A 21,094-nucleotide genomic window follows, 5' to 3' on the forward strand; every position below is an offset into this window, starting at 1 on the left:
AATAAGAATTCCCCACCCCCAAGCAATGACCTCCTCAGACAATGGAAATGTGTGTGTATGGAGGGGTTATTAATTAACTTTATATATCATGCAAAAGAACACTTCGGGCTAAGGCATGCATTCCAGAGCATGTTTAGCTCAGGATGATAGTTCAAGAAGGGAAGGTCACTCAAGGTTGTGGAGAGCAGGTTAGGAAGTTGAAATGGCATGCTCAATTTCCATCATAAAGTTTTAACAGAAAAACATGAGGAGAGACATTGTGAAAGTGTATTAGTATAGGTACTTGCGCATAATGATGTTTTCTTGTTTAGGTTCTAAGAAAACTAACTGAATAGATGAGCTGTTTTTTCAGCCACAGTGACACATCATTGCCTTCCACAGAGGAGTCCACGAATGACAACTTGAATCAAGAGGCGCAGCATTGCAGATCCTCTGCGTTAGTTGAATAAATCATAGTCATAACGTTTGGTCTGAATTCCAGTTGACCCAGATGTTGGCTGAGGCAGGCACTGATCTGTCCTATAGCTAGTAAAGCAGTGAATATCCATGGGGAGAGATGGGGGCAGGGTACACAATGGTCGGTAAGGATGAGAGGTAGTGCTGAGCATTGCCTCTTAAAATGTGAAATGGTTATGGAAGTAGGGAAATGGGGACTGGCTCTAAAGCATGTTTTTAAACTTCCCATCTATTTTCAAACAATTATTGCTGTTTGCATCTTCATAGGTTTGTGCGCTTTGATGGCTAGTCCGGTGACAACGTATGAAGACTGACAACATATCAATCTTGCCCAGGGTGAAAGGTGTCATCTAACTTGTGTTTAATGACTTGGAAGTCATTCTGTCCATAAAAGTCACAAAATCAGATAAAATTTGGAAGTGGAAGAAACTTTACTAATTGCATAATCATTATTAATTTTGCCATTAATATTAATATTTATTTCAATTCCACCTTACCAAATATCTCATTTCATTTAATATGTGAGAAATAATGAGTCTTCAAGATGAAATAATATTAAAGTTAATTGAAGTTAGTGACTAAACTGAGACTTTGTGAGGATATGACATTAATTCTTCCTCAGCTTTTTTCTTTGAAGAGTTGTTATCAGGAAAGTATGCAGACTTTATTTCTATATTTACTTAAAGTTTAAACATCAAATATCTTTGCATTTTAGAATTCCTGTATTAGGGATTCATTGCATTATAATCAATACAGTAATTCAATCTTCCAGTTGGAAAATTCATCAATGTTTAACACTTTGATTTGTAGATGAAAAATCAATTTTTGAAAAATTATTGGAAATTAAATAGTAGACAATAGGAACCTTCTTATAACCCTTATTTCATTGTTTAAATCTCTCCATATATACAAAATATATATTTCATAGTATATATTTATTGCAATATATACATTCCTTTGTATATAAATATACTCACTCTGTGTGAATAATGTTATTTATATGCAGATGTTTTCAGGGCTGACCATTGGTATTGGATAACCAATTAGTGTGTTTTCCCTGGGGAAAGCTATGTTTTCTTCTCCCAATATTCCTTAGTTACTGTAGTTATTTGCCTAGGGTTTGGGCCCCATGAGATCTCACCCGTCCTTGTTAGCATGTCTATCAGTGGTGCCCTTGTTCAGGGATTGTTTGGCAGCCATGTTGGTGGTACTTCATGACTGTATCTTCTCTGACGTTTTTAGGAGACACAATCTCACAGCAGATTCCTTGATCCTCTGGATCTTCCCACCTTTCTCTTCCCTCGTCCACAATGATCCCTGAGCCTTAGTGCAGTAGCTGTATTGTAGATGAACCATTTCGGGCTCCTCAACTTCATTCTGTTTAGTTATGGTTTTCTATAATGGTCTCCATATTTACTTTTTTCTTAACAGATGTTAAAGGATTGGAAAATAGACACTGAGTTTAAGCTGTAAGTTTAAAAAGAGCCACAAGTTTATTTAATTTTCATATATAATAGCAGTCTGGTAGCCATATATTGAACACTTAACTATGTGCCATCATTGTGCCAAATACATGAATTATCTTATCTAATTCATATTTTAAAGATTTATTTGTATTTATGTGTGTATGTGTGTGTGTATTCATGTGCATGTATCATGTATGTGCAGATGGCTGTAGATATCACCAGATCCCTTGGATCTGGAGTTACAGGCAGTTGTAACTAATTGAGATGGCTGATGGAAACTGAACTCTCATCCGCTAGGAGAGCTATAGCTCTCTTATCCACCAAGACTCTTCCCTAGCCCATTTCATTTAATATTTAATGTATTAGAGATATGTTACCATTTAATTAAAATTATTATATGTATGCTGTTTTCCCTGTGTGTAACTGTATACCACATATGTGGTTAGTGCCCTAAGAGGCCAGAAGAGGGTGTCAGGTACCCTTGAACTGGAGTTGCAGATGGTTGTGGTTCCTATGTAGATGATACCAAACAAACCCAGGGCCTTTGGAGGAGCAACAGTGTTCTTAATTGCTGAGCCATCTCTTCAGCTGTTTGGGTTTAGTGGTGGAGAGTACTTGGGTGGATCCTGGCCTAAGAAAGCTACAAAGATCACACCATGCAACAGATCTCACATGTGAAATTTATTGCAGAGGGTGGGGAAGACTGCCTCTGAGCAGGGACTAGAAAGAAACAGAGACTGGGTGACAGAGAGTGGGCTGTGATGGTGGGAACTTTTAAAAGAGTTATAGGTGTTGCATTTGGCAGCTGTTGATGACATGGTTGCTGGTGCTGAGTCACTGAAGATGGCCTGGGGCAGGGTACCTTGCTCTGAAATGTGGGCGGTTCCTAGAATCTCTCCATTTTGTTTATTATAAAAGGTGAAGAAACAGGAAGGGGTGACAATGAGTCAGGAATTGAGATGCCATGGTTTTTAGACTGTTTCTAGTTGTCTTTGGGGACCCAAGAAAGCTGGGATGCTAAATCCAGGAAGAGCAGGCTGTTTCACTCACTACCCAGGCTCTGTGGGGCCTTGGGGACTAGAGAGGTACAGGAGGTATCTTTGAGGCTGGACCACCTGGGGTTAGCATCTTTGAAGCCATCCTGGGATGTAAATTTTGAGGGAACACCTGAAGCTGATGGGTTGCTGCAACAGATATATATATATATATATATATATATTATATATATATATATCAGAAGGTAAAGTTAAGGAATTTAGGGGAGCAATTTTTTTCTTAGGTGTACATTTGGAACTTTTAGACCCATAGTCCTGGTAGTTTGGGGAGGGGAGTCCCAAGACAAGGGAAGATAGTAGGGGGAGTCCCCACCCTCAAGAATAAGCTGAGTAGGCAGGTTGGGAAACAGGTTGTTTATTACAGTACTTTTCTGGAGTCCATTTGACCTATGAGAGGTGGATTCAGGTCAGTTCTCTGAAGCTTTCAAGAATTTTTAACTTTACAAAAAGACATAAGTTTCCAATATATTAGCATCACCACTGTTTGTAATCTGTACTGAAATCCACATTGTAGAAAAGGCATTAGACTCACACCTTTGAGTTATAGTAGTCTTGGGGGCTCAAATGATTTTGCTTTAAAAATATGAACACTCTTTCCTCCATCCAGAAGACTGGGTGTTCATAGATTAGACAGATGTTTTTAGCACAATGAGAATCACTTTTAAGTCTATACTTAGAAGACAACCAAAGGAAACTTAAAAATCTTGAGCTGGTGACTATGATAATAGTAGTCAGAGCCTATCAGAGCTAGATTAATAGCTTATCAGAAATCCACTGATTAATGTTAAAATTCTGCTTTTGAAGTCTTCACAATATCATAGAGAGGGAAATAAATCTGGAATATTTTTCACTTATCTTAAATCATTTTCTTATATCTTTACAAATTTCATTTATATACCTTACAACACTTCCTTAGACCTTTATAACTTGCATTTACATATCTTAAAACATTTTCTTATGTCCTCATAGCTTGAGCTTCATATCCTGAGGCCTTACATAAACTTTACACCTTTTTTTCTATCTAATCATTCACCATTAAACTCAGGTGATTGATTACTGATAGCAGTAATCAATTACAAAGGGGAGTCCTTTGAATAAAGCAAGAGTAAAAGGTTGCATCAAAATTTGTATTGTGAGTTTATCTCTTTTCTGAGTCTGGTGACAAGGTAAGTTATTTGTTTGTTTGTTTGTTTGTTTGTTTGTTTGTTTGTTTTAAGTAGCTCTCCAGTAAGGCCCGAGGCCTGATTTTTATGAAGAAAACTGAGAAGGCAGCAGAAGACTTGGGGGAGGAGCTGGGATGCTTGCTGCTGTTAAACAGGAAGAACTATCACTGACTGAGTGGTCAGCACCAGCTGAGAAGGGTACACTTCACCAAGTGAACAGGAGGTGCAGACCAAGCCACTCCTGAATCTTTTGAAAATGACAGACACTCACTGGCTACCTAGACAATCACATAGGTTCCTTTGTGGTTGTTGGGGGCAGAGGTTCCAGGTCATTGTCAGTCCTGGGCTACCAAGCCCAGAAGATCCAACAGACTTTCCTGTGGGGTATGAACTTGTGGGGCTTCACCTACTTTGTTTAAGGGAGACAGGGCAATCAGTTTTTGTTGGGTCTAGCCTGTGTTAACCCCATGTTGAGGGGCCATATGTTGCGGACTGATGTCTTCAGGACTGCGATCGGAACCAGTCCTGGGTCTGTTCCTGAGTGGGGGAGTGTGGATGAGGGAAGGCTAACTATCCAGTGTTAAAGAAAAGACAGGGACATAAGATCATATCAGGAAGGCAGTCAGTTAATACTGAAAACACCCCAGTTTATTCATGCATCATCTTAAGTAACCATCCACAGGTGGGGCAATGGCAGAAGACTTCTATTGTCAAGTATAAAGGGCAGGTAGCAATTATTTCCCTTAACCCTGAAGATACTCCTTAGCTGCACATACTAAGGCCTTCAGGCATTCCTAGCCTTCAGGGTGAGCATAAAACTCACCTGGCCCAAGTCTATTGTTATTTAGATAGGAGCTATTCACCACCATGCAAGGACATCCTACAGGTATTTCCTGATGTCTTAAAGACAATAGAAATCAAGGATCTCCTGGCTGGGTGGAATAGATTTCCAAATACGCAGGCCTAACAAATTCCCAATGTCCTACTTGTACACAGTTTGCACAAAGTACACAGGTGGAGTTCCTCTGCGCCCCATCATCTTTGGAGGAGATCTTAGAGGTGATGCCAGGAGCTAGCACTTCTCTGTATCAGGAAAAGCATTTATTTTATTATTATTATTATTATTATTATTATTATTATTATTATTATTATACATCTAAAATGCCATATTCATCATATCTCTGAAGAGTTTGAGGACCATCTATTAAGTATATTTAAACAAAGAAATTTTGCTTGTTTCTAGTTACTTATTTTAGGCTTAACTTCGAAAACATATACAGGAGGATAAATAAAACTTATTTCTGTAATTAACTACATTAGTACTTACCATGACTGCAGGTATATTTCTGAACACATTAAAGAATATGATCATCTATAATGTGACTGACCATTAACCTACATGCCTTAATTATTCTTAACAGTTTGCAAGTTAGTAGTTTTCATAAGATTAGGGTTTCTGCAGCTTTACCCCTATTGAGTTTGAGCCTTAAAATAACAACTTTTGAACTGAAGTTCATACTGTGAACCTGAGTATTCATAAATAAATTTATAAATTGCATTTATCAAATACACCTTATTTGTCAAACTATGTTGCTACTTACATGATTTTTTTTTAGACTCTTGGTGTTGAACAGTTAGCAAAGACATAAGTAATTAGGTGAAATTTCTAAGTCACATTTTTTAATCTGAGCTGACCTTTATAACCTTAAAAAATTTTATCATCATATGCAGTATATTCTAAACCAGAGTTGAATCACATATGTAGTATGTTGTAGCAAACATAACCTTAAGATTTTGTCTTCATGCAAAAATTCATACCAATCCAAAATATTTGGTACTTGTTGCTTCCTTAGTCTAAAAAGTTGATACAATAATAAACAGGGAGATCATTAGGACTGAGAAGTTTTATAATTGTTGCTTTATTCCATGTGGTCATCTTAAGATAGTGAAGTCACATGGACTGCACTCTTTAACCTAAATAATGTTGGCAGTCAGCCATGTGGCTGCTTGCATAGAGGAGAGCCACATGGTTGCTATTTAAAAACATCTATTTTCCTAATAGGTCTATTTGTATTGTTTTAAAATGAGAGTTGACTCAAAGTTATATACAGATAGAGAATTGAATCCAAGTTAACATACACACATACATATCTATTATAAACAAGAGTACACACACACACACACACACACACACACACACACACACACACACACACACGAATAGATTTGTAATTATAAGACTTTTGTTATAAGTTTAAAGCCAAATTTTGTTATAGATTTTAAAGCATACAAGATGAACAATTTACAAATACTGAGATAAGAGTTTACAACATAAACTTAAGAGATTATTTTTGAGAGCAGAATGCAAAGAAATCACAGAGGTAAAAGATTTTTAAGAGTGGGTAGTTGTAGAGCCTTAAAGATAAGAGACTGGGATCACTTGTTTGTGACAGAGTTGTAACAATCTGAGAATTTAGAAATCAAGTGAGCCAACTTTTGCCTTTGATCTGTATTGAGGGCAAACTGTGGTAATAAATTCTGAGTCTGTGTAGAAAGACAGAGAGAGTTGCAAAGTAGAACACTGCACTCTGGGGAATGGGTGCTCCCATAAACTCCAAGAGTGAGCTGAGAGCTGAAACTCCAGGACTGTAGGGTGGAGCCAGTGATAGCCAGGAGAGGTCAGGGGAAAGGGAGCCAGTAAGTGTCTTTAGTAGAGAGACCCAGAAGGGTGTAGCAGCCCAGAGCCAAACGAAAAATTTGCCCTGGTGACGGGTGCGTCAAGAGAAGCAGACTTTAGGAGCCAGAGAGTCACTTGTGGCATAAGACAAGGAGAGAAACAGATAAGGGAACAACCAGGAACTCCACTTGAGGGATTGTTCCAATATCATAGACGCCACAAGGTTATAGAGACGATGCAGAATTTAGCAGGTAGCTCCTGGGGGAAAGCAAGGAAGTTTGCAAAGTATAGGCCTGAGAAGGCACAAAAAGAGATAGAGCAGGTATCTCTGACTGAGGGAAAGCAAATAAAGGAGTCCCAGGTTGCCACAGGCAGGACTGAAATTCTTGGGGGAGGAGAGAGAGGAGAGAGAGCAGGAGAGAAGGGAGATGGCCATGTGGGTATAGACAGCCAGAGGTGAAGCACAAACACAGGAGGTCAGAGGGAAGCAACAGCTGGGGAATTGGACTTGATAATTTGGAATAAAATTCACAAACAAATGCCCCACACATACCTTAGGAGAGCTAGATCAGAAACTTGGTTCTGATCAGGTGCTGCAATGGAGAATAGGTGTGACTGGGTGTGAGCATACTGCAGTAGAGTGATGTGGAACAATGCTCTTGTTCACTGCAAACATTTGTCACTCACATTGGTTTAATAAAATGCTGATTGTCCAGTAGCCAGGCAGGAAGTATAAGTGGGGCTCCCAGTCTAGGAGAATTCTGGAAAAAGGAAAGGCAGAGAAGCAGTTGCAAGCCAGAGGCAGAGGAAGCAACATGAGAATGCCTCACGGAGAAAGCCATGTGGCTAAACATAGATAAGAACTACGGGTTAATTTAAAAGTTGTAAGAGCTAGATAGTAATAAGCCTGAGCAATAGGCCAAACAGTTTATAGTTAATAAAGCCTTGTCTGTTTATTTGGGACTGAACAGCTGCAGGATGAGGAGGGACAGGAACTCCCATCTACAGTAGAGAACAGGTGTGTTGGGTGTGTGAACACTGGCGTAGAAAACAAGTGTACGCTGGGTATGTGTGTGCTGCAGCTGGCCTGTTCTTCTCTCTTGCTTACCCTTCCCCTGCAAGATCTGGCTCTGGCTCCCACTTTGCAACAAACTTCCAGATCCATCAACCATAACTTAAAACCAGGACATTTACACAGTGTGGAGAGAATATCAGAGGGTATGGAACAGAGAGACATAGGTAATGGAAACTTCTTTTCTGTTCCCCTTGAAAATTTGCAGAATTTATTACAGGTCCCAAATAATACTGGGCTCTAGCTTACCATTAGTCAGCCACATTTGGATTGATTATCTAAGGGATATTGAGGCCAGATTTGATTGCAGAAGCACGGGGCCCTTCAAATTAGGTGCCAGGTGGACAGGCTGGAGATTTTCTATGGATGATGCCATTCCCATGGGTGTGGGAAAGGGAATGGTCCAAGGCTGAAGTCAAAGGCATTCCCAGGACATAGGGGGGCAGAAGGAGGGAGAAGCAAACCATTCAGTGGGTCATCACCTCACTAGACATGGACCAGGGCTAAGTGCTCAAAGAGACATGGCCCCTAATACCAGGACTCTTGAATGAAACCAAAAGACAAAAATGGAGCTCAAAAACCAAGCCTCTCCCAAGGGAAAGGATTAGAGGTGGATACCTCTATCTTCAAGAGTATCAGAGACTCAGGGAAGCATTTATGCCACTGAGAGAGGTCGCTCACTAATTGCCTGTGCTGAGAGGAGGGCCAAGTTGTTCCAACGGTGGATCTGTTGTGGGTGGATTGGAGATAAGTGATAGTTTATACCCCAGTAAGGAGTGCAGACCCCAGGATGTCCTATCTGGGTCACATGACACCAATGTTAAGGTTTAGTAGCAGAAGAGTATCTTAGAGGATCAGGGCCAAGGAACAAAACAAAAATCACACCATGCAAAAGATCTCATGGGAAAGATTAGGGAGGGCTAGAAAAAGGCCACATCTGAGCAGAGATGAGAGAGAGAAACAGATGGAGACAGAGACAGACAGACAGAGATAAGGAGACAGAGACAGACAGAGATAAGGAGGCAGAGACAAGGAGATAGAGACAGACAGAGACAAGGAGACAGAGAGACAGACAGAGACAAGGAGACAGAGACGGAGACAGAGATAAGAAGACAGAGAGAGACAGAGACAGACAGACAGACAGAGACAAGGAGACAGAGAGAGACAGAGACAGAGACAAGGAGACAGAGACAAGGAGATAGAGACAGACAGAGATAAGGAGATAGAGACAGACAGAGACAAGGAGACACTGAGACAGAGACAGACAGAGACAGACAGAGACAAGGAGACACTGAGACAGAGACAGACAGAGACAGACAGACAAAGACAGAGACAAGGAGAAAGAGAGACAGACAGAGACAGACAGAGACAAGGAGACAGAGAAACAGAGACAGAGACAAGGAGACAGAGAGACAGACAGAGACAGACAGAGACAAGGAGACACTGAGACATGCTGGTAGGGACCTTTTATAGATGTTGTATTTGGCAGCTGGTGATGAAGTAGTTGCTGGCTCTGAGTCATTGAAAGTGGCAAAAGGGGGGCAGCTGGTTCTGGAGTGTAGGTGTCACCATTTAGTATTCATGGAAGTTACAGACTGAACACTAAGGAAACACTTCCTAGTTCACACTTCAAAAGAAAGGATATTGAAGAACAATGGCAGAAGTTGCTTGGCTCCCAAGTCCTGGCCCTGACATGGTGGTCACTTCACATACAAGGTGTTTACTGCTGAGTCTTGCTGGCTGTTTTTAGTTCAGACAAATCACTTCCTTGAACGGACTTTGGGAGCCTAATGCCAATGATGCATAATCATATGAGTTCTACTTAACCTTTTACACAAAATTCTGGATCATTTGTATTAATGACTGATTTGATTAATAGATCTCATTAATATCAGTCTTTGAGTGGCAGTATCTAGAGCTAGGATGAAAATGATATTATTAATCTGTAATGAATACAATGAAGTTTCATAAAAATCAGAGTAACCACCGTTCCACAGACAAAGAAAACAAGGTAAAGCAGGTGAGAGGAGAACTAAGTGGGGACTGTGCAGGGAGAACAGAGCAACTTTGATGTGGGCGCTCAGGGCATCTCTGTGTGAACAGCGGGGTAGAACAGTGGAGAGAATTCCAGGCCACATTGATCAGAATACCTCTGGAACATTCTTTCAAAACAATCATATTAGTATGTGTCCATTACAAATGGTTAAACAGAATTCCATCATGGAGGAAACAAAGCATGTGAAAGGAGAGGCAGATGACTATGGCTAACTCTAAACACTGGAAACAATTCCGATCTCCCCCTACACCCCCACACCCGTCAATGCCTGGGGTAGGTGGGAGACCAGGCACTGTGGTCATAAGAGGGGGAGAACCATCCCTGATCCCCACCAGCTGCAACACTCTAAGCCTTGTACCCCACCAGGGCAGCGCAACAGAGCCAACACTGTTTGCACAGGTGTAGGTGAGCCAGCCCTGAAACTGTGAGCATGGGGGTAGAGGGCTGTCCCCATTTCCCATCTGGTAAATCAGCTGCCCAGGCCCAGACCCAGACCCAGTCATGACTTGGGCTGCCCCAACATCCACCTCATCTATGATCTTCTGGAACATGGAAAGGGACCTGACCCACAGACCCAAAACTGCAGGATCTCCACAATACAGGACAGTAAGCAGGATGTCCAGGAAGAGTCCTAGCTGGGGCTCAGCATTGATCCTTTAGTGGGGGACCAGGGGCCTCGAGTCACATCAATGACTCTTTGCAATCAACATTTGCAAGTAGAGATGAGATGTATGGATATGGTGTATATGGTGTAACTTTTTGGGTTGCCCTGCCACTTCCATGATGAGATTAATTTTTCCCTTTAAATTTTTTTCATTTGATTTACTTCCTTTTTCTGTTGAATTTTGTTTTATTTTTTTGGGGGGGTATGTGCAGGGGAGAAAGGCAGATATGAGGAGATGGGGAATGAATGGGATCAAGAAACATGATGTGAAAGACACAGAATAAATAAAAAATAAAAAAGAAACAATTCCAAGTAAAATATGTTAAAGACAGGCAGGCAGGGCATACGGTTGGAGTGAATGATGATAACTAAAGTAGAGCACTGTGTTTTAGCATGACGATGCATGAGGAGATGGGGTTAGAACAATCAAATGAGAGAAATTTATTAAAACAAAAATGTATGGTAAGTTGCACCTGCCAGTGAATGACCACACATTCAACAATATTTGGATAGCATAAATTGGTCTTGAAAGTTAAAAAAAAAAAGGACACAAATTTGTGTTGGTGTGGAAACAGAGGTGCATCTTAAAAGTGTTGGGAGGGTGATTATGATCAAAACACATATGCAATTCTCAAAGGAATTATAAAAATAAACAAAATAAAGCTAAGAGAATTTAATAAGAAGTTATCCTTGAGGAAAGGGCAAATTGTGGCAAATCTAGAACTCTGAATAGGGAAGTTAAAGGGTACCTATAATTGGTAGCCAACCTCAAAAGCAGCAAGGGTAGATCTCCTCCGTGTGTCTTTCTGAGCTGTGAGTCTACTCAGTGTGCTGGCTCAAAACATCTTGGCCTCAGATTTCAGAAGAAAAGAAAACTAAATAGCAGATTTATACTTGAGAAAATATACTGGGAAATATAGTCATGCCTGGTCTCTCCAAGCTGCTATCTGTTATTCTTTCCCTTCCTCCTCCTCCTCCTGCTCTTTTGTCTCTCTCCTTTCTCCCCCATATTTCTTTCTCATCCTCTTGCTCCTTCTCCCCCTTCCTCTTTCTCTCTTTCTCTACTCTTCTTTCTCATCCTTCCTCCTTTTCCCCTTCTCAATTTTTTCTTAAGTTAAAAATGAAGCAACATTAGAAAACAGTGTCTGCATGGAAGTCTGTGACTTTCCTCATTGTCTTTCCTTTTGTTTCTGAATCACAAAGCCATTCGTATTCTGGTAAATCAAGTCCACTGATGTTCATGAGAGTGATGTCTTTGTGGTATTTTGAATGAGTTGGCGTTTTCCAGTGCATTTGATTCTTTCTCCTCTTTGGGGAGCACCCAGCTTTGGAGAAAAGTATCAAAAAGTGGTTTGTCTTTTGACTTTTTGACTCTTCTTTATCCGTGGCCAGCCAAAATCCTACTCCTCCTGCCAGACACTGGCTTGAATGTGTAATTACAGCCATTGTCTGGAGAGTAATTACAGTCTAATTTGACTTGAGCAGCAGGACGACAAAAGTCCTGGCTGTTGGGCAGGGTCAGAGGTCAGCCATTGCCCCACGCACTGCTGGCAACAACCACATCAGAATTCTGCGGAGGCTTTTCTCAGCTTTGGGATGAGTCTCCAGCTGTCTGTGTGTCTGGTCACGTGGCTTTGGCTGACAACATGAAGTGTTTTTAAAACACAAGATCCCAGCATACAATGTGACTTCTTATTTTCTTGTTGAGGATTTAGGAATCCTACTAAAATGAATCGAGTTATGTCTTACGCCTTTTTAAAAATAAATTTTAGTTTGGGTTTTTCGAGACAGGGTTTCTCTGTATAACGGCCCTGGCTTTCCTGGAACTCACTTTGTAGACAAGGCTGGTCTCAAACTCAAAGAGCTCTGTCTACTTCTGCTTCTTGAGTGGCTAGGATTAAAGCTGTACACCACCATGCTGGGCTTAAAAATAATTCTTAAGTGGAATATGGATACAAGCCAGCATCAAAATATTATGTTAGTTTTCTTATGTACACAGGATTTTAAGTAAGAATTAGAATGCTAACGTCAGCATGTTGACATAGAATAGAAACTGCTGGGTATTAAATAGAATGGCTTTCATGTAAACAAGCTGTATTCATAGATAGAAAATCCTTACAGGTTGTATAGTATTTTTTTAAACTGCTATGTAAAAATTTAAAATTATTTACTACTCCTAAAAGTAGTAAAAGGATATTTCTTAATAACTTGTCATGTCTTATCTAATCTAGATTTATGTTTCTGGTAGAATATCAAAGTTCAGCTACATTTGTAGAGAGGTATTTATTGTCATTTAAAGGTTTTCACTCCATTTTCCAAATATAAAATATTTATTTCAAGTAATCTCTAAAAAAATTGGCAGACATGTTGATCTAATATGTTAATTTGGATGGATAAAAATAATAAAATGAGTAATACAGATAGTTTGTCAGGTTTGCAGAATCTACTAACCTAAGGAAGAGAGCTAATAATCTGGAAGTCAAAATAAAATAGCAGCTGGTCATGGTAAGCTGATCTAACTAAAAAGGTCAGCATCTAATGGGGAGCAAAATAAAGTGGATATAAACAAAAAATGTTTAAAGAGGAAAACAACCCAACAAGTCCAGCTGTCTGAACAGGATGCAAAAGAAAATGATGTCGTTAAGTCTACCAGCAGGGTCTTCTGATCTGCCCGGTGCTTTAGATCCCAGAAAGAGTTGTTGGCCACATGTTCTTCCAAAGAACTTCGGATTCCACTCACACTACTGCATCTCATGATTCCATTGGTGTGGGGAGCTAAGCATGTTCACTTTGAGTTTAGGGAAAGGTTGGAAACTCTAAAATGCCAGGTGTTAGTCAATGAGGAGTATTTCTAGATTACCAGAGTGAAAGAAAAATATAAAAACTAGGTTGTAATTTAATGCTAAGCAAACAGGAACTCAACAGAAAAGGGCCCAGGCTGAGATCACCATGGTAGGATTGGAAGAAATGTCTGAGTGTGTGGGAGCTCAGAGTCAGTCATCTGTCTGCAACAAGGGGACCCTGAAATGTGACAGCTCCAGATTTCTGGTTGCACGTCCTCCTCCACCTGATACTTTGGGCTAAGTTACAAGAACTATCACTATTTCCATCCAGAAGAATGTCTCTCCTGAAGTTTTGTCCTTCGTACCTGTAAATATTACGTGGGTTGGAGAGATGACACAGGGGTTAAGAGCACTCACTAGCTGCTCTTTCAGAAATCTAATTTCAATTCTCAACACTCACATGGCAGCTCACAACTGTCTGTAGCTCCCGTTCCAGGTAATCCAACAACTCCATACAGACATGAATGCAGGCAAAACACCAATGCATATAAAATAAAAACAATAAAAAAACAAAACGGTTACTCCTCCAAAGCTATACAGAGAAACCCTGTCTCGAAAAACAAAAAACAAAAAAAACAAAAAAACAAAACCGGTTACTCAACAAGTATTTATTGGCTTACACTGATGAATAAATTCACAAGCAGCCTAAGCTGCTGCTCCAGTCATTCACTGTAAGAACTCTACTTCAAGCTGGGCGGTGGTGGCGCACGCCTTTAATCCCAGCACTTTGGAGGCAGAGGCAGGTGGAGCTCTATGAGTTCAAGGCCAGCCTGGTCTACAGAGCAAGTTCCAGGACAGACTCCAAAACAATACAGAGAAACTGTGTCTCAAAAAAATAAGAGCCTGACTAGTGGGTGTGTGACTAAAAAAGCAATACAGACTCCATCTCTCATTCTGTTTGCATGTGACATATTCTATAAACCAGCTCATCCTCTGTCTATGAGGATTCTGTGGGGGTGAGACATTAAATGACATTTTAACTCCTTGTCTAACGAATGAGAGTCTGTGCAGTCTATCTACACTGGTTCACTCATATTCCTGTCACTTCCTAGGACACTCCACCAGGACTTGTGAGAGCTGGCCCCTTTCCAGGCATCTGTGTGGAGCCCTTTCCTAAACATCACTGATGTTCAGTTCCTTTAAGTACTGTTCTTTTCCACAATGCTCATTCTCCCTTCCTCCAGCTCTTTCAAACAGATCCTTCATGCTTTCTAGAACTTCCCCAAACCAAATCAGGCCTCTGTCTTTTCAACATTCTATTCTATTGTTAATAGCATTTATCATATCAGGTTTAACTGAATTAATGGGATGTGCTTTTCTCTAACAAGTGTCTTTGCATCAATGATCATATAATATCTGGTGTGTGTGTGTGTGTGTGTGTGTGTGTGTGTGTGTGTGTGAGAGAGAGAGAGAGAGAGAGAGAGAGAGAGAGAGAGAAAGAGAGAGACAGAGACAGAGAGAGACAGAGACAGAGAGAGAGACAGAGAGAAAGAGATCCATAGTTAGTGACAATAACCACTCAGATTTCTTAATCAGTAACTGCCAAAGAGTGATAACATAAGTATGTTCTTTAGAAACAGAATATATATGTAGAAATATATATTTGAAATAATTTTAGCAATTGAATAGCAAGATTTGCTGATGGAATTTTGAGAAGATAGGAAAAGGGTAATATAAATGATTGTTGTGTTTCTGCTTAAAGAAACTAGTTTGATGATATCATTGGTTCCTAACTGAGAATAGGTTTGGGATATGTGAAATATGAAGAGTGAAGAGTTATATGTACATACATACACATATATACATATATGCATATATATTATGCCTAAGTGATTGTTTTCAAGATTGTAATGTAGGATTAAAAAAGAGTGAGAATCATGGGTTCTAGGTCTAGGACACAATTAACACTTAATACTGGGGCTCTGACTGGCACTACTAGAAGGGTTCAGAAGAATAGAAAAATTAGTTTTAAAAACTTGCAGAGAATTCTGACCAATAATCCTCAGAATTGAGCAGAAACTAGAGAGGAAGGTATGCCTTGCACAAGAAAGAAGAAACACTTTCTTCATTACACCACAGAAGGAAGAGCAGGCCCTAGCATGCATATCTATAGGCAGGACAGCAAGCTGACTCTCTTGTTTATTAGCAATGAGATAACCCCAGGAACTTCTATAGCGGGAAGAGGCAAAAAACCCGTCTCTACTTGTGGCGGCAGAATTCTAACCTGGCTCCCATGGTCTTTGACAGCTGACTTTACTTTCTATGGTTAAATTATGTGGCAAGGCAGAAGACATTTTGTAGACACAAGCATGCTATTTATCTGTTGACCCTAAAATAAGAAGGTTACAGATAGGCTCAACTTAGTCACTTGTGCCCTTTCAAGGCATGGTTCTATTTTGGTGGCAGAAGAGGAAGTCAGAGGCCATCTATGAGTAAAGAGGACTTGATGTGGCATTGCAGATTTGCAGATGGACGGGGCTTTGTGGCGAGAAATACGGCCTAGCCAGGAAATGCTGATGCCAGTCCTCTAAACAGAGATTCTGCAACACTACATGAGTATGGAAACGTGCCCTCCTACAAAACTTTCAGAGGACAGGATGGCCTGCCCGGAACCCTGATTTTGTGAATGTCTAAGCAGAAAGCTCAACCATGCCTGCATGGACCTCTGACCTGATGTCTTATGAAACCCAGTGTGCATAATCACATAAACCAGTGTAATACAAAGAAGACATGGGTGTTTGTTATTTGGGGATAATGCATGGTCTATAGTAAGCAATAAAGGAGAGATGAAAAGTTCTGCTAGCCTAGGCAAGCATCTGCAAACGAGCACACAGAGCTGTAGCCAGGGTTGCATCAAATACTGGCAGCATTGCAGGGCTCTCCAGTGCATTTGTGAAATTCCAAGCCCATTAAGAACTGCTTATTACAAATTCTTTTCAAGAGATTTCAGAAGATTATACATTGTTGTCAAAGAGGGTTAAAAACCAGAAAATGTGAAGTGTGTAGCAGAGTGGCTTCAAATTTTTATTAAATAAGAACTCATGACTGGGCTTTACAGTTTCATTACTCGGCATACCTGCTGCAGGTTTTTTTTTTTTTTTTCCTGACTCCTTTGGATTTTTGAAAGACATCTCTTTAATATGATTTGACATTGGATTCTCCCCCTTTTTTCCCTCCTCCTTCAGTCTTAAATATCAAGATGCTGTTCTGAACCCCAGTATCCTCAGCATGAGCAAGCAGCATCAGATCTAGAGTGTAAAACAGACAAGGCCTGGCTAAGGGGGTAGGGGCTGTGCTGTGTGTGAGAGACAACAAGAAAGGAGAGGGTAGACACATGTGTGGTAAAAAGCAGCTCACTCCCATTGCAGGGGTCCGAAAGTTTCCTAAGAAAACCCGTCACTCTGAAGCCGAGAGACACTCCGAGCTATCCAGACGCAGAGCTGGAGCCTTTTCCAGGGGAGGGGGAAGCAGGAGCTACAGGGAGTCCATGTTCAGATACAAGCTGACGTCAGGTCACACAGCCTTCTAAGTCAGGATTTGATCCTGAAGAAAAGGGAAGCTAATGGGTGATTTTAAACAGGATGCGGACATTGTTGTAGAATGATGACAACTGCTCTAATAGGCCAGAAAAAGGGCGGATGGGCTATCTGGCTACCTCTGGTGAAGGCCTACAAAAATAAATAAATAAATAATGGAAAATGATAGTGTATAGTTTTTTGGTATAAAAACAGTAAAGAGATTCTAGAGACACGCAAGCAATGCCAAATGAATTTAGTGACTTCAGAGAGAAAAGCTGGGAATTGAGGTTGGCTTGATCCTTTCCATTCACCTTCTAGAAGACCTAGTGGGTTTCTGTGTAAATCTCAGGACCAGGCGGGCCTCCTCATACTAGGCCTCCTTTGATCTCAAGCTGAGGGTTTCAGTCCTATGTTTGATGCCCATGTAAAGAAAGTCACCAAAGCTTACAAAGTATGGCATCTGGTCTCCCCTCAATCTGAGGGACCCGACAGCCACCCAAATTTGCATTTCAAATAATTTGCTGTAGTGGGTGATAGTTCAGATTCTCCTTGTGGACAGGAATTTGAGTCACTCATCCTTTGGGATAAAAAGCTTGAGGTATCTAGCAGATGGGGGTTATACTACAAACTTTTGCCGCTACCCTTTTCAGTTTCACTCTGTTCTCTGCAAGTCTCCATGGAGGTGCAAGTGCATTTGAAAGGAAAGACAGCAAGAAAAACAGAACTACCGGTCATTGTCAAATGCTCTATAAATGGAGCCAGAGGACCGGTTCAGAACTCTGTGTGACAAGAACTGAGGGAAAAGGTCACGGTGGGTCTGTGCTGTAGCATTTCCCCCGAAGCATCCTTGGCTCAGACTTGTTCACAGTGTGCGAGCTTCTGTCTGGTGAGAGACGTAATTGCAAGTCTGCTCCTCAGTGTGTGGCGGCTAACAGCCGCTGCTCTGCACCGCATCAGGAGGAGGAGAAAGGCACCCCAAGTGGATTGGGGGAAAATTATTTTTTTTTCTATTCACGAAAGCAAGTAACTAATATTAAGAACTGTTTAACTTATAAAATATTAATTAGATGACTTATAAATTATGTATGTGGGAAAAGAAAACTTGTCAATGGCTGGCTTGACGATGCAGAAGCACTTAAGTTGATAACAAAAGGAATTTTGTGCAGCAGCTCATGTTGGGGTGGATTTTCCCTCTTCCTTTGTGCCCGATAATGGTGAATGCAGAATTGTTTGCATGTAATTCTCTGGGCGTGAGAGAAGCAGTCATGTCTATTGAGCATTTATCTTACGTGCTTGTCTGCTATTTAGAAGCATAGACGTCAGTAGAAAAAAATAATCAATGGAAAATTAGGGAACTGAAAAGATGGTAGCGCTCAGACATCCAAATCCTGAGTGAACTTGCTGAGCGATGGTACAGTCTCCTAAGAAGACATCCGAGATCTCGCGAGAAAAGGATAGGTACCGTGGCCCTGAGTGTCTAACCCACTAAGTGTGTGATGTAAGAAATGAACATTAGAGTAGATCCTAAAAAAAAGGTTAGATTTCTTGCTTTCAAAGTCTTAGAGGGTGATACAACATTCTTACAAAAGTATTACTTTTAAAAATAGACTTGAGTTGTTCTATTTTCTGGTTTATGTCTTTCATACTGTCCAATGCAGGCCGTGGCTGGTTCCATGAATAGTTGCCTACTCCAGCACAGTGTCATAAAATGGACAATCACACTTTGAAAGACACATTATAAATACGACTATCAATTCATATCTTCTAAAAAACATATAAATCTTTTTTGAAAATAATTAAAATATAGTTTAAGCTCAAAATAACTTAGTTTAGTTTAAGTTATAAAATGAAAAGCAAAATGATTCAATAAATAGCTACTCTGAGTTTATGATATATTTATCTTTTGCTTTAATATGAATATAGTTGGAAGCTTTGATATAATTAAGTCACATTCCTTAATTTGCATGCCATAGATGATTAAATGGGAAATGAAATAAATCAAAATTCTAATTCTATTTAATTTTCAATTGCTATTCTCCCTGCCTTAACCTCTGTAGAGAATGGATACAATGTTTTCTGTGTCTAATGAAGACAACATGAGGGGTTGAGAAGAAGGCAGAGTTGGTAAGGTGGTAACTACACAAGCTTGAGGACAGGAGTTCAATCCCCAGACCACGCCTGGTTGTTCACACCTGGAATCCCCAATAGAAGGGGCCTGGGGACTTGCTGGACCACCAGGTTAGCTGAATCAATATGATCCTGGTTCAGTGATACACCTGTTTAAAATATAAGGTAGACCAAGATTTAGGAAGACACTGGACATTCTCTCTCTCTCTCTCTCTCTCTCTCTCTCTCTCACTCTGTATCATGAAGACATACCTATATAAACACACATACATATAAAGATACAGCACCATTAGCATTAAATTGTGTGTTTCAAATAAAAGGAAAGAAATTGATGAATTTGGCTAAGTATCATAGAGTCTTCTAAGAGAAGAGTGTATATATATATATATATATATATATATATATATATATATATATATGCCTTCAGAATAGTATAAAATCCAAAAGCTCCTTCTCTGCTTATATGTCAGCAACCAGGCAGCCAAATGTGGTTGCTTTCATTTTAGGGGAGATGGGACAATGTCTTCACTGAAGTATGGACCCACTGCAATGTGCCTGTGGTTTTCATGGTAATATTGAGATTTGCTTTAGAGATTATTATACAGAAGAAAATGCATGAAAGTTAACTGCAGCTTTACAGTCAATTTTAAAGTCCTCTTTTAGTTCAAAGACACCCAAATACTAAGTTACAACTCAATGCCTGAAACGTGCCCTATTACTTTCCATTCATTCGCAGTGCCGGATCTATAGGGACAAGTGTACCCGGAGACTAATGTCCAGATTATCATGAAACAGAAGCTTAATTATGTTCCTCTGCATTTTCAAATCATTCCCAACAAATGACTTTGGTTAGGTGACAATCCATCAAACCACGACTCCAATTTCATATTCATAATAATGTGCTCCTGTAAACTGCTCTTAATAAGGTTTTAACTGAGTTTTCCTCCTGACCTCACTGAGCTGAAACATTGCAGCCTGTGTGTGCTTTGCAGTGTCTCCAATTAATTTTTGACCTTGATGCTGCTTGGGCACAATGGGGCAAAGTGAAGGGTGGAGATCAGATTTAATTTTGCATTTCCTGACTGCTGCTGGTTTGTATCTCAACTCGAACACTACTAAACATGTTATTTTTGGTCGGTGACTTTTCTTTCCAGCATGCTGGGCAAATGTAATTAACTGGGCTCAGTTTTGTTCTCAGCTGTCCTCTCCATTCTTGTATGGGGACTCCCAGTTTCAACAGGAAGCACCTGTATGGCAGTTGTATACTAAGGTTTCCCACAGAATTACTATACGACCTTGTTCCTGAGCCTTGTGGGTTATTCCCACAGTAGAAGGGCTCAGCTGTAGTTGAAGACTGCATTTTTAATTAAACTGAAAACTCTTGGTTTACAAGTGAACTTGTTTTTTTTGGGGGGGGGCAGTTAGCAACATCCAGAACATCCTTCTCACTCATGTATTTCATCATTCCATATTAGACAATTTAAAATTCACATTTCAGCAAATTTCTCCTCTGTGCAAGCAATGTAAAATACACAAAGAAATCAGATTAAGATTCCACAGTCAAGAGAGAGTAAAAGAAAACACAAGAAGCTAAGAAAATTCGGTAGCTTGGGACTTGCTGTGCTCCTAAAATGTAACAGGAACAAATACAACCCTGGATCACCCTGAGTGAACTGAATTAGTTACTACTTAGAGGCAAACAGCAAAAATATAGACAGGTTTCGCACTGTGGGAGTAACGAATTAAAAACACACTGTTAAAACTCTTTGATTTAAGTTAGCAAAACAGTGGATTTTACATAAGCCAAACTTCAAGAAAAGCATAGATATGAAAAAGAAATTACACACTGAATTTCACAGCTGAGCCCTTGGTAAAGTTGGAGAACTCCAGCAACGAAAATAAGTCCTGGAACAGAAGTGAATTTTCACACTGAACTTGAGTTTGCCTCTGTCTCAGCAGAATGTGCAGCCTTGCAGCACACAGACTGCAGTTTCTAG

The sequence above is a fragment of the Cricetulus griseus genome, assembly GCF_003668045.3.
Source record: "Cricetulus griseus strain 17A/GY chromosome 1 unlocalized genomic scaffold, alternate assembly CriGri-PICRH-1.0 chr1_1, whole genome shotgun sequence".
Taxonomy (NCBI): domain Eukaryota; kingdom Metazoa; phylum Chordata; class Mammalia; order Rodentia; family Cricetidae; genus Cricetulus; species Cricetulus griseus.